The sequence below is a fragment of the Pinus tabuliformis genome, chromosome Q, assembly GCF_031772625.1.
Source record: "Pinus tabuliformis cultivar Carrire ecotype Pingquan chromosome Q, CPIR1, whole genome shotgun sequence".
Taxonomy (NCBI): Eukaryota; Viridiplantae; Streptophyta; class Pinopsida; order Pinales; family Pinaceae; genus Pinus; species Pinus tabuliformis.
In genome coordinates, this window is record NC_142296.1 from 46543517 (window position 1) to 46557050 (window position 13534).

The following is a 13534-nucleotide window of genomic DNA, read 5'->3' on the forward strand; positions in this document are numbered from 1 at the left end:
AGTGTTACGTGGGGATTGGCATGTTGGCAAGGGCTAGATCATGATGATGATGATGGGGTTCATCATGATCTTGATTGATCTGGATCATCATCAAGTAACAAGGCACAGCAAGAAGTGCGATGGACTGATGATCAGGCAGCATCTCATCATCATAGGTATCATATCACATCACATCTCATCTCATGCATGCCCCCTTCTGCACTGCTCTGCATTGCATGCATCGCTTTTGTTTTTGATTTTGGCAACTTAGAGAACTGTGCGTTATTCTGTTTTACTGCTTTTCTGCGCGTAATTAGGAAATAGTAATACTTACTCTCTCTGCAAACAACCCAAAGCCAAAGTCAGGCAAGCCTCTTCATTGAACTCCATCCATCTACTTTTCCATTCATCCATCAGAAACCCACTTTCTAGTTGGTGATTTTCTGAGACCCCACATCAACAACAGCAGGTTTTACTCCACATTCTACCCAGCAGCAGCATCAGCAGGAGCAGCAGATGCTTAAGGTATAATTAGATACTGACCTCAACTGTTCACATCTCTGCTCTTCTGAAGTTTCTAATGTCAGGACAGACATGTATAACTGTCTATCTATTTGACTCTCTGTTTTTCTCTGTAAAATTTCTGTTATTATCAATTTCGCAAACATGGGAAATCACTTCAGTTGCTTTGTATTAATTCTTCTTCTTCGTCTCAGTTCTCTGCAGTTACTGGAGAAATATCTTCTGTTTGATAATAGTGTAACAATCCAATGCAGCTTCTCGTATCGCCCAATCCCTGTTGACTTTAGTTGCCAGGTTTATAAACCTCGTTGTATGCCCACATTATTTAATTGCTGCCCGCTGCTCTCTGAAGCAAAGGACAAGGACAATGCAGTTATGTACACTGAACAGTACTTATGGATTTCGTATAGTTTTGAATGAATTGAGAAAAGAAGCTCAGTGGATCCTGAGTTCCGTGTTGTTATTAAACTATTTAAGGATTCCTCCCTTCTTTACGTACGTATTGTCCATCGTTTTACCAGTTGAATGTATACCCAACTCTCTCATTTTTTAATAATATCAAGAATGTCAAAGCCTCTGCTTTCCAATTAGAATAAACCAGCTGATAATAGTCACATGTTTCAACAACAATTTTTTATAACACAAACAAAATTTGGATGACATGTACTTACATTATAGTAATGTGAGTATATACTACTCTGATGTTCTTACTAAAATTATCTATGTCAAGATTTGTCCTGCCTTGACATACAAAATGGCAGGGACAGACAGAAGTTCCAAAGACAGCATTTTTACTGTTTCTTATAAATTTTAACATACAGCCAGTAAACGTAACAGTTCTGAAAAAACTCCAAAACATTCTATTCTATGTCACTGGAGGCTTCATGATTACTCTTCCTGCTGGAATCCACCTTCTTATGGATTCGATTCACTGTCATTAAAGGAGGGAAGATCGTCAGGATCCCCGTTCTCATTTCTCGTGAGGGGCTCCATTAGGCACCCCATTCCCGCTGAGCTGTTGCTCCAGGCGCAGAAACTCGAAGTGGATGGATTGAGTTATTGTTGCAACCTGCTGTTGCAGAAGACATAAGGGACACATTGTTTCCAAATTCTGCATGATATAATAAGCAGATACATCGTCGCTTCACTCCGATTTGTCCACCTAAATCTCAAGGCTCTCTTTGGAGTCGAAAGGGCCTAGTTTGCGACCTTTACGCTCTTCCTTGTTAAGGGCCCTTGAAACATGTCAAATTTATCTCTCAGAAGATCCAAAAACACCGCACATGCTGAATCAGTCTGTCCATTGAAGATTTTTGGGGAGCTTATCTGAAGGCAGGCAGCTATTACCACTTGTGCATCTGATTTTTCTCAGGCATCTTCTCAAATAACTCAATTCCCTGAAGAGCTGCTAAGTTTTCCACAATTGTATTTGTTGCCTTTCCAGAGTTCCATCAGAGTTCCATGAACATTTGCATATTACCCTTCCTCCTGGATCGAATATTATCCCTCTTGAGCCCGCAGGGCCTAGGTTTTCTTTAGCTGCTTCATTAAAGAATAATATATGACTCCTCTGTGATATCGACTAGTGTTCAGTACTTATATTCTGTAAACCCAGGATATGAAGAAGCTGCTTATGCATTGGATTTTGTTCTTTCTCAGATTCAGCCCAGCTTGAGAAACTCTGGGGACTGACCCCTTTTTTCCGTTTTTCCTAATATTTCTCTCTTTTCCTCCATGGCAGTTAGCTACTGTTTCCCTAATTAAAGATATGTTTCCATTTTTATCTGTTCAATATATTTTTTTTCGTCAAAGATTACACTGTTTCTGCTGTTCCAAAATTTCCACATAATATAGTTTCTGCTGTTCCAAAATTTCCACCTAATATATCTGGGCAACAGAGTCCATGTATTTTTTTTAAGCTTGGTAGGACTACATCATCATCATGTCCAATATATCACCCCGATCGGGGCAGGGAATTGAACCTGTGACTTCACATCAAGAAGTGCCTTAACAGAGCACCCGATCACCATCTATTCAACACACCCCGTGGACGGAGTCCATGGTATTTTAAGTAGAGGGCTACTCTTTAAATTTTCCAGATACTGATTTTGGCAATTTTGAAAGAGCTAAGGCCAAGAGGATGGTTTGGAATTCAATGGAATGTTTAACTCATTGAGGATGAGATTCCTAACTGACATATTGAAAAGACATTCCAGAAACAGCTGAAGGGGAGATTTTCCCCGCTCTTCTCCTTGCCCCAGCATGCTTCAACATCAGCAATGTATGCTTGACATGATTTTGTATCTGTGCTACTTCTTGTGTTTCTATTAACTAATTAGTTAGCTCCTTCTTTGCATTTAGTAGAGTAGTGATAAGAGTTACTTTCATATTACCACAGTTTATTCAAATTGGCTATACTTTTGAGTCCCATTGACCCATTAATTTTTTTTTTGGCATTTAGAGCTCATTTGGAGGATGATGTCGTGCTTGAGGATAATTTTCTCCCACGTGTAGGCATTTATGGCACTTTTGTTATGTTTCTGAGCTATGAGGTTGCTTGTAACCTCTTTTTGGTGGAACACTTAAAGTAAATTTGTCAATAGGGCTTCTTTGGTTGGATTATTGTAAGAATGAGTGGGATAGATCTCATATCAATATTGCCTCCCCTCTTTTCATTTTCTCATCATCACACATTGAATTACAATCTAGTCATTTTCGATACTATGGGCAAGATGTAGTCTATTATGGTGCGACTTTCTTGTGGATATGATTTTTGCATGGAGATGTTATTATGCGATTGAAAGAAGTTCCTTTTGTGGAGAATTTTGTAGGTTTATTGCCTTATCATTGATATTTTGCATGTTGAATGTTTAAAGTGGGGTTTGTAATATGTATTGTGCCATGACTAAATGTTTCATTATTGATGAAATCTTGCTACATTATTGCATGAAAAATTGCTCTTTCAGAGGCCTATAGGGAAACTCTTAATGTGTAGACCCTATATTTAATTTCTCCCTTCACAAGAATATTAGTTAGGGTTTTAAAAGTGGATTCCCTAGGCATCCTCCTTTATACCATCAACATCCTTCCCTTGGATTTTAGCCCTAAAATACTCCATTGAACCTAACTTGCATGATACGGGAAACAAATACACATTTTTGAAATGGAAATGCACTGAAATGTGACTCCCCAAAAAATTTGGAAACGGGGAGACGTGATTATAGCACATTATATTGAAACTTGGAAAGGAAAGAAATCATTATGAATATTAAATGACAAACATAGATGACAAGCAATGTTCCACAATCACTTATATTGGGATCCTCATCATTAGTATCACCCTTTGCCTCTACCTCAATCCTCTAGGGACATCAGTCAACACCACCTAATTTTGTTGATACTACCTAATTCAAATTTTAAAATATGCTACAGAAAACTTAGCATGCCTGATCAAAATCTTGGTTTGAGTGATGGGTACGTTTTTGCTAAGGCCATGACAGAGGAGTCCAACAAGCAATATCACTAACATTGAGGTACATAAAGGGTTTGCTGCTCTTGATTAAATATCAATACCATACCTTCATACATGATAGAATCTAATGGAAATAATCTTAAAATTCTGAAAACTGTAAGTTTGCTGAATTTTAAATAGGATATGAAATTCTGCTTTCTCCATATGAAGACTGATGATGTTGGAAACACTTTCAAACAACAATTAATGGTACTGTTGAAAATCTACGTAAAAGTTATTTTACTTTAAGAATTTAACAATACCATTAATTAACAACATTTTGGTCCTAAGAGTGAAACCCTTTTTAAAGAAAAATTTCCAGTGTTAGAGGTTTTTAGAAGTCCCATTAATTCATAATTAACTTTTGACTAGGCAATAAAAATGTGGGTCCCAACAATTAAATCAAGGCAAAATCAGATAAATTTCATTTGGAAACACATTGTATAGTACTTGAAAAACATTTCAGTTTGTATGAAACACATTTCCAATATGTGAAATGCATTTCATACAAACTTAAACACATTTCCATCAAGTTTTAGAGTTTTGAAATGGAAACGCGCGCGGGGGGAGTTTCCTGCAACATAGCATTGAACCCTAGTAGGATAAGGTGCTGATCTAGAGTGGGTTGATCATCCATAAAACCTATAATTTTTTTTTTCTCTCTCCTAGAAGGTTAGTGCAGCCACCAGGGTTTCTAGGGAAGATTTGTGCACAAAAGTGAATTTTGAATGCATGCTAGTAGCTCATAATTTATGGATTGCATCTATAAATTGTCTAAAAGCAAAATCTAGCACAAAGAAATCTGGCACAAAGCATGACCTAAACCTACTAAATAGGGCTGAATTCGTCCTCTTTATTGCTGTTCATGCATATGTAATAGCTATAGAAATAATACCCTAGCTTAAGCCTAATTTCTATTGGAAGATATTTCTCCTTGATTGTTGAATATCATTTTAAGATCTTTTCCTTGGGTTGCTATATGACATTGAATGCCCTATCATTACATATCTTACAAGCCCTAACTTATAACAACCTTCTTGGTATAAATATAGAGTATTTGAACCATAGTAAGAAAACCTATGCCATCTTAGGCCCTGTCGATACTCCATCCAACAATAAACCTTTACTCTTCACCTTGAGCCTTAATATTAGAGTATCATTTATGGTGATTTAGGGAAGCCTCCCTTGTGGTTTAGATCCACTAAAGAGGAGGAGAAAGGCTGTTGTGGTGATAGTTGTAACCGTTTCTCTTGTTGCCATAATGTCGAGCCCTTGTCCAACGAGACTTTGCACTGGGTTTACTAGATTTTGTGGCAAGAGGCCCTGTTATCGACCCAAGTGGGCAACCCCCAGGAGAATTTTTTTTGTCCTATTTGTTTAGCTTGCCAGCCAACAACACTATGATGATCCACATATAGCTAACCTCAAAGGCCTTTCTTTTTTTTTTGCTAAAGCAAGAGTGTTTCTTTCTCATTCAAAAGCTTAAAAAATTACAAAACTATATTACAAGTCCCAGACAAAGTCAACGAGAGCAGTCGGAGACCGCCAAACCTCAAAAATCAGGCATCATTTCCTCAAAAACCTACAAAATAACCAAACCCCCGTACACGAAAGGAAAATAAACTCAAAGCAAGGAATTTTTTGGGTCCGCCTAGGGGATAAAACCCGTGCAACTAAGACATCTGTCATCCAGGAGCCACCACGATGAACATGAGAAGCCCGAAGGATAACCCCTCGAAATAGCTCGATGAACTAATGTCGTTGATCTTCACTCCCCGAATCCAACGGCTGAGGAGAATATCAGACGGAGAAGAAGCACGAGGATAACCCGCTCGATATAGGCGGTTTTCTCTCTCCGCCCGCTGCCACGTGGTGATAGAAGAATGGCATCAGAGGCAAACCATGAAAAACTGCTTGGGGGCTTGGATGCGTTCGATAAACCACAAAACCGCTTGACCACTGAAATCTTTGAGAACGAAAACCACTTTTGTTCCGCCGCCTGCCATCCAAAAGAGAGTTTCCGTCATGCCGAGTTCGGGAGCAAAAGCTAGATGAACCCTAGTTCTCCATCCTCTTCATTGCCCAATTGCTGCTTCTCCCTCGTCTTGAGATAAAGCTCATTGCGCCAGATTGTGGCATTCCTCTCACAAATTCCCTGCAGGCGTAAGTTCCCACCTGTAAAAACTGTAGTCATTCTTACAGAGCACCCCTTCATTTGCTAGCCGGTCCGCTAATTTGTTGGCATTTCTTCGCACATGAACAAAACTTAGGGTTCTCAGGATTCTCAGATGTGATTGAATACGCCGATAAACCTGCAAAAGTCTCCAGTGGTGCGAGATTTTCTCAGGATCTGAGCCATTAGCTATTTTTTTTATAGAATTGATTGTTAATTCAGAATCAGCTTCTATTATGGAGTTCTTCATGTTGAGATCTCCAAAATCTCTAAGCCCTGCTCTATGGCCATAATTTCCGCCATGTTGTTGGTGGCATTCCCTAAATGACTGTGGAAGATGGCAATTAAATTCCCCTTGTCATCTCGAATGGCACCTCCATACCCTGCCTCCCCCGGGTTACCTTTCGAGGCTCCGTCTGTATTTAATTTTAAGTAACTAGGGGGGGGTTGCCAGAAGTCCTGCCTCATTGAAGCGTGTGTAGCAATCTGGATTGAGCCCTGGGGGACCAACTTCTGAAGGCCCAAAAGAAGAAGAATTCTAGCCTCCTGTTGAGATGGAGGATTCGCAGGAGGTTGCTTCTGAATGGTATTAATAGTTTCTTTGAGTTGCCTTAGGAGCTGATTTATTATGATTTGGGGCGTGCTGGATTTGTCCTTGAAAATTTTGTTATTGCATTCTTTCCAGACATTCCAGATTAGAAAGCCTGGAATCAATGTCCAGGCTGTGTTGACAGTCTCATTCTCTGAGAGTTTTTTCCTCCAATTCTTTAAGGTATTGGAGATGTCGTTTTCATCTCTGTCAGTTTGTCTAAAGATAGAGGCAACCCAGTTCCATAGGGTAGAGGTGAAAGTGCAGAGGCTGAGAAGGTGATCCCTTGTTTCTTCCTGTATACCACAAAGCTGGCATCTGGATGGTCCCGCAAAACCCTTTTTCCTAAGATTTTCCCAAGTCAAAATCTTTTTGTGAAGAACCATCCACATAAAGAGCTTGATTTTTATCCATCGAGGGTGCTTCCAAGTTTTATCCGGGTTTGAAAAATTGTACCCGGTGACCACTTCTTTGGCTTCTTTGAGATTGAAATTGCCCTCACTGCTTCTTCCCCATCTAAGTTGATCTGTGGACGTCGAGATCAAAATTTTCCTTTTTTCCAAGATTTTAGCAAGAGCTTCAGCCTGGGTCTTCAGAGGAGACTCTTCACTATTAATTGGTACTTTCCAAGTTCTCCACTTGTCACCGTTCCTTGTCTTATCCCAAAAGTCATTGACCTTTTTTAGTCCTTTGTTGACAGTTTCCTCTCTGAGAATGTCCAGTCCTTCTCCACTTAAGTTGGGTTCCTGTTGCCAGTTGTCCTCCCAAAACCAGGCGAGGTTTCCATTACCAATCTCCCAGAAGCTATGTTTCTGAACTAAAGCTCTATTCTCCCAAGCATTATTCCAAATGTGGGAGCCCCTGATATGCCCTGTCATTCTGATCAGGTCCCATTCCCTCCAGTCCTTTGCATATTTCTGCTTCTAGAGCTTGGCCCATGGGTTGCTAGATTCCTTCAGCCATCTCCACCAAAGTTTGGCCCCCAAAACTTTTTTAAGAGTTTCCGGGTCATGGAGACCAAGACCCCCATGAGGTTTGGGCATGCAGATTTTGTCCCAAGCTACCAGCGCCCATTTCTTTTTTTCCTCACCTTTTCCCCATAGAAAGTCTCTTTGCATGTTCCTGATTTGATGCGCAACTCCTCCAGGGATAGGAAGTGTCGAAAACATATATATTGGAAGAGACTACAAGATCGCCTTTGTGAGAACGAGCCTGCCAGCAAGATTTAAAGATCTACTTGTTCACTTGTAGATTTTGTCTTTTAGTTTATTAATCAAAGTTTCCCAAACCTCCTTGCTCTGAGGTTCGTCAGTGAGAGGTATTCCCAGATATGTGGAGGGGAGTTGGTCTCTCTGAAATCCGAGAATTCTGGAGAGGTTTCTCTAAATGGCAATATTTGTATTGAAAAATAAACTTTAGATTTTGAGAGACTTACCTCTGTACCAGCTGCCAAAGCAAAATCATGCAGGATTTGTTTGTAGGCTTTGGTTTCTTTGACCGTTGGTATGCCCTGTAACATAGTGTCATCTACAAATTGCTGATGAGTCAACGAGTCCCCTTCCTTTGTGAGCTTGAGACCCTGGATTGTTCCTTGCCTTTTGGCAGAAGTGATCGCTTTGCCTAAACCTTCCATCATAAGAATAAATAGAAATGGTGAAAGCGGATCTCCCTGCCTGAGGCCTCTTGAGGGCCGAAAGGATTTGGAGGGAGAGCCGTTGAGAAGGATGGAAAAGCTCGCTGAAGTTACCAAAGCCATAACCCAACTTATCCAATTCTAGTCAAAGCCATAATCTGTTAGAACTTCTTTGATATATAGCCAGCTCAGTTTGTCATAAGCTTTTGCTAAGTCCAGTTGAATGATCATCCCTGCTTGCTTATTTTTCTTGAGAGAGTGCACTATTTCATGTGCTTGAATGATGTTATTGAGAATTTGCCTTCCTTCCACATACCCAGTTTGCTCCTCCGAAATGAGAGTTGGTAGGAGGGGCTTTAGTCTGTTTGCAATAACTTTGGAGATGATTTTGTATATCACATTACAAAGGGCTATGGGTCTGAAATGATCTGGAGTCATTGCTTTATCCTGTTTAGGAATGAGAGCAATGAAAGAGGCATTTAGCGCCTTTAGGATTGTTTTTGAAATCCTTGAGTCCTCCACCACCTCCTGTATATCTTGTTTGACTATTTCCCAGCTTGCCTTGAAGAAGTCAATGTTAAATCCATCCGGTCTAGGCGCTTTCCCATTGTGCATCTCATTTATTACTTCCTTTACCTCTTCTTCTGACACTAGCTTGTTGAGATTGAAATTATCTTCCCTGGTCACCAGTTTCGAAATATGCTGCGTAAATTTTCTGATAGCTAGCGATCTGTTTAAGATAGGCTCCTCTGCTATATTTTGAAAATGTTGTACTAGAACGGACTCCATATCTTTGTGTGTGCTGAGCTCTCTCCCCAGCGGATGTATGAGCTTTGTGATTCGATTATGAGCTCGATGTTCCATGGTTGATTTGTGAAAAAACCTTGTGTTTCTTTCTCCAGAAGATTTCCTCCTGCTGACATCTGGTGTCCCATTCCTATTGTAGAGAGTCCGCTTGTAATTTCCTATCCTTAGTGAAGCCTTCCTTGATCATAGTTTGGTTGATATTCTGAAGCTTTTGTTCCATTTCTCTTTTGACTTTAAAAATATTTCCAAACTTGCTTTTGTTCCAATCTTTGAGTTTGACCTTGATATGCTTGAGTCTCTGTTGCAGAATGAACATTTTCGTGCCTTGAACAGGTAAATCTTCCTTCCACCACTTATCAATGTTGGATATGAAATTAGGGTGAGTAAGCCAAACATTCTCAAACCTGAAGGGTCTGTTTCTTGGAGTGCCAATAAAAGAAGCTTCTAGCTGAATTGGCCAGTGGTCCGACCCTCCAAAAGGTAGGATGAAAGCATTCAAGCTGGGCCCAGAGAGGAAGAGGTCCTCCGAGATGAGGAATCTATCTAGTTTTGAGGCAACTTGGGAAGCTCCTCCCCTCTTATTGTTCCATGTGAAGGTTCCATTTGCTGTTTCTAAGTCCACTAGCTTCAAGTTGATGAGGAAGTTCTGGAAGGCAATAGAGTCCTTTCCCATCAATCTAGTTCCTCCTTTTTTCTGTAAGAGATTTGATCATGTTGAAATCTCCACCCAGAATCCAGGGTATTACTGGGTGTCTCTCTCTAAGATCCTCAAGTGAGGTGAGAAGCTTGAGTTTATCTCCAGGATTTTGAGGACCATAGACATTTGTAACCATATAGATATCCTTGTCGCCCAAAGGTTGGATAACCATTGAAAGATAGTTCCTGGATGCTTCCGCATCCAAAATGTCAAATTTCTGAGGATTCCAGAGAGTAAGAATCCCTCCCGCTATATTATTGGCTTTGACTTCTAGGTATTCATATTTACTGAGCCATTTGTTATGTATCTTCCGAACTTTGTCTATTGAACATTTTGTTTCCTGTATGAACACCATATCTGGGTTTTCTTCTTTTAATCTGTTGCTGAGATTCCTTTGTTTCCTTTTACTCCCTAGACCCCTGATATTCCATGATGTGAGCTTCATGATGGTGGGTTTTTGAATGAGTAACTGGTGAGGTCTTTCATCTTACCTGAGTTGATCATGAGCTTCCCACACTCTATGAGCAGTTCATTTTGTCTCTTTCTACCTCTTTTCCTGCCTGGGTTTTTGGCCGAGTGTCCTGATATTTCCTCCATTGATTTGACCCCTCCATGGTCCTGACTTTCATGGCTTCTTTTGTTTCCTGAGGTTTTTGTCTGAGATCTCTAAAGGAAAAGCTGTTGTACTCTATCAAACTCCTCTTGTGGTAGGGAATCTATCCCTTTGTTGGTTCCCTGGTTTAAGAATTTCTCCAGATCAAGATTCTCCCTCTCAAGAATCTCATGTAGTTCTTGGTCCTCTGTCCCAACTTCACTAGGGGTCATCTCTTGGTCCCTGCTTAGTTCCATGTTGTTTGGTGTGGTTTCCTGTTGTTCATTGTTTTCTTATAATATTTCCATGCTGTCCTCCTTTTCTTTCTCTCTGGGATGGTTGTCCAGAGTAACACCCTTTTCACTGTTCCCCCCTTCTTCTTCTAAAATTTCAAAACTATTGTGACTTGCTAGTTTGTAATCACTCTGTTTTTTCTGGTACTTTCTTCCTCCTCCTTTCCCTCTGCCTCCTATCTTGGTGAATCCTTCGGGATCTTTGCCTGTGTTGGTCCTCGGATTATCCTCCCTCTTGTTTTGTGGGCAATCTCTGAAAAGGTGTCCATGTTCATGACATTTCGACATCTAAACGGGACATGCTCATAGTCCACTGTCTGTACCCATTCCTCATCATAAAATTCTAAGACCACTTCATCCGAGAGTGCTCCCGATAGATCCATTTCTACACATATTCGTGCGAAGGAAGTATATTTCCCTCGTAGAGTTGCCTCTGAGATTTTTAGAAAATGTCCTAATTTATTTCCTATAGCTTTCAAGGATTCAGGCAGCCAATAATCTAGAGGTAGGGAGTAAAGTCTTATCCATACTGGGACCGATGAGAATGTTTCTTGCTTCGGGACAAAGTTCATTACCCAAGGTCGCATATATAGTCCTACAGTAGCATAGAAATAGGGTCCTCCTTCGAAAACTCTGTCTTTATCCTCTAGGCTGTTGAAAACCACTGTGAAGAAACCCTTGGACCCTAGATGCAGAGTTATATCCCCCTTTGGTTTCCAGTTGTTTCTAATCCAAATATACAGATTCTTCTCTGTGGGCCATATGCCCATAAACTTGCATATAATAGCATAAGTCGTCATGTGATCTCTGTGCTCTTGCAGTGCAGGATCATTCAGAACCACCCGGGGTTTGGTGGCAGTCTTGGGCTTACAGTGTCCTTCTGCCGAGTTGTACACATTTTTCTGACTGCTGTTCTCTGGTCTCTTCTCCCTTCTGACTGTCCCGTGAGTTTCTTCCTGTACATCTGCTTTGTTGCTTTCCGGTTCTTTTGAGTCTACATTTTCTTCCCAGCCTCCAAGGGTTTCCTAAATCCGTTCAAACATGTTTCCTTGCTTTTGTTTGATACAACGTTGCTGTAGGAGGGAGTAGAACTCCCTCCTCCTGGCACCTCCATTGTTGTCAGTTTGCTCCTCCTGTTGCTTTCTGCTCCGAACCCTAGCCATCCTCCCTGTCCTATCTTAGTTTACTATTCATTAACCTCAAAGGCCTTTCATCCATGCTCTGGTTAGTGCTTTATTTCATCTAGATTACTCATAAGATGAAGTTGGGTCACATTTATTATAATGTTCATTAACCATTTTTGTCATCAAGTGGTTTCATTTAACGTTTAAGGGCATTCTAGTATGGATCACAGGTTGAATTGGATGATAGGCCACTTTTGGTTGTATTCTTGTTGCCTGTTTCACCTTGGTGGTTATCCCTTGCCCCTGGTTTAGTGTGACTTGTTGCCACACAATCTAGTAGGGGTGCTAGGAGGGGTATCTAAGGGACAACTATTAGACCAAATGACAATAATGGGACAAAGATCCACTGTCACCTCAGTTAGTGTCCCGTGCTCTTTATGGACTTTCACCGATGGGAGGAAATCACTTGTAATGATAGGATCAATGATAAGGTATAAAGTGATTCCCAAGGTCCATTCAAGGAGAGGCTCAATTAAAGGCTTGATGCAAGGAAGGCTCTCCAAGAAAGATCTAAGATTGAAATTGAGATCTAGGGCTTGAGATAACACAATGAGGCTAGGTATGCCTAGAGTCAAGATTCCAAGATGATACATGACCTCTCAAGAATGCTAATTAAGATGGTTTGTCACTAGAAAGAGGTTTTTCGCTATACCTGAGAGACCTAGAAAGAAGCCTATGCGAGACCTAGGTTTTATGAGTAATTGTGGGAGGAATTCCTACAATGTGCTCACTAGGTCAACATGGGTAAGGAGAAATGGTCAAGAATGATCAATTCCTTTGAATTCTATGTGCAAATGACCCTTGATAAGACCACCAACCCAAGACGTTGAAGATGAGCTTCCAAATATGCAACTAGGGCTTGAGTTTTTTTGCAAACCGACCAAGGGAATTGCTTCAAACTTGGAGGGTCACTAGAGGAAACACCAACTCAAATTCTCCTCCTCTAATGCAATTCACATGCAAGCCTAGTTGGCCGTCTAGGAGAGGGCTGGAAATTTAGGAGAGGGAAAAAGAGAGGTAAAGAGAAGGTGACCACCAAATTTACTTGGATCAGTGCCTAATCCTTGGACTATGGAGTCTATGATGATTTATAATTTTGCCAAAATCGTCTTCAAGGAGGTTAAAAAGCAATGCCCTAGCAACCACTCTTTAACATTTACCCACCCAAGCTCCATGGATTTTCATGGAAGAAAATCAATTCTAATCCACTAGGAACAATCATCTACTTGCCATACAATGAGTAACATGTGCAATTGCCAATCAAATAACCTTTTACAATGATATTCAATAAAACTAGGGCACAAAAAGCATTAATTAATTGCAACAATTCCACACATTAGACATTATTCAAGATAGATCTTCAACAAAATATAGCACTTACAAGATGACAAGAGATATATCCAACCATAGAACAAGAGATAGCTCCAAGATAGAACAAAAATTTCAACTCCCAAATATATTGAAATGCATCAATAGATCTCCAATAGACATCTAAGAAAAATGCGAAGTTTGTACAAGAGACAAAATCCAAGAAGTGATGATGATGATCTCTCA

The 13534-nt window shown here is 40.4% G+C and overlaps 1 protein-coding gene across 2 annotated transcripts in view; it reads left to right on the top strand.

The window, feature by feature from the left end:
- Nucleotides 1-219: 219 nt before the first annotated feature.
- The window catches only part of LOC149218223 (DNA-directed RNA polymerase IV subunit 1-like), a 382207-nt gene continuing 368892 nt past the window's right edge, over nt 220-13534 (top strand). Inside the window, exon 1 of one of the 2 annotated variants that reach the window (XM_089383853.1) lies at nt 220-504. The gene's annotated coding sequence lies outside the window, so the exon portion shown is untranslated. The remainder of the gene's footprint in view (nt 505-13534) is intronic. The other variant, XM_089383854.1, reaches the window with a different exon arrangement.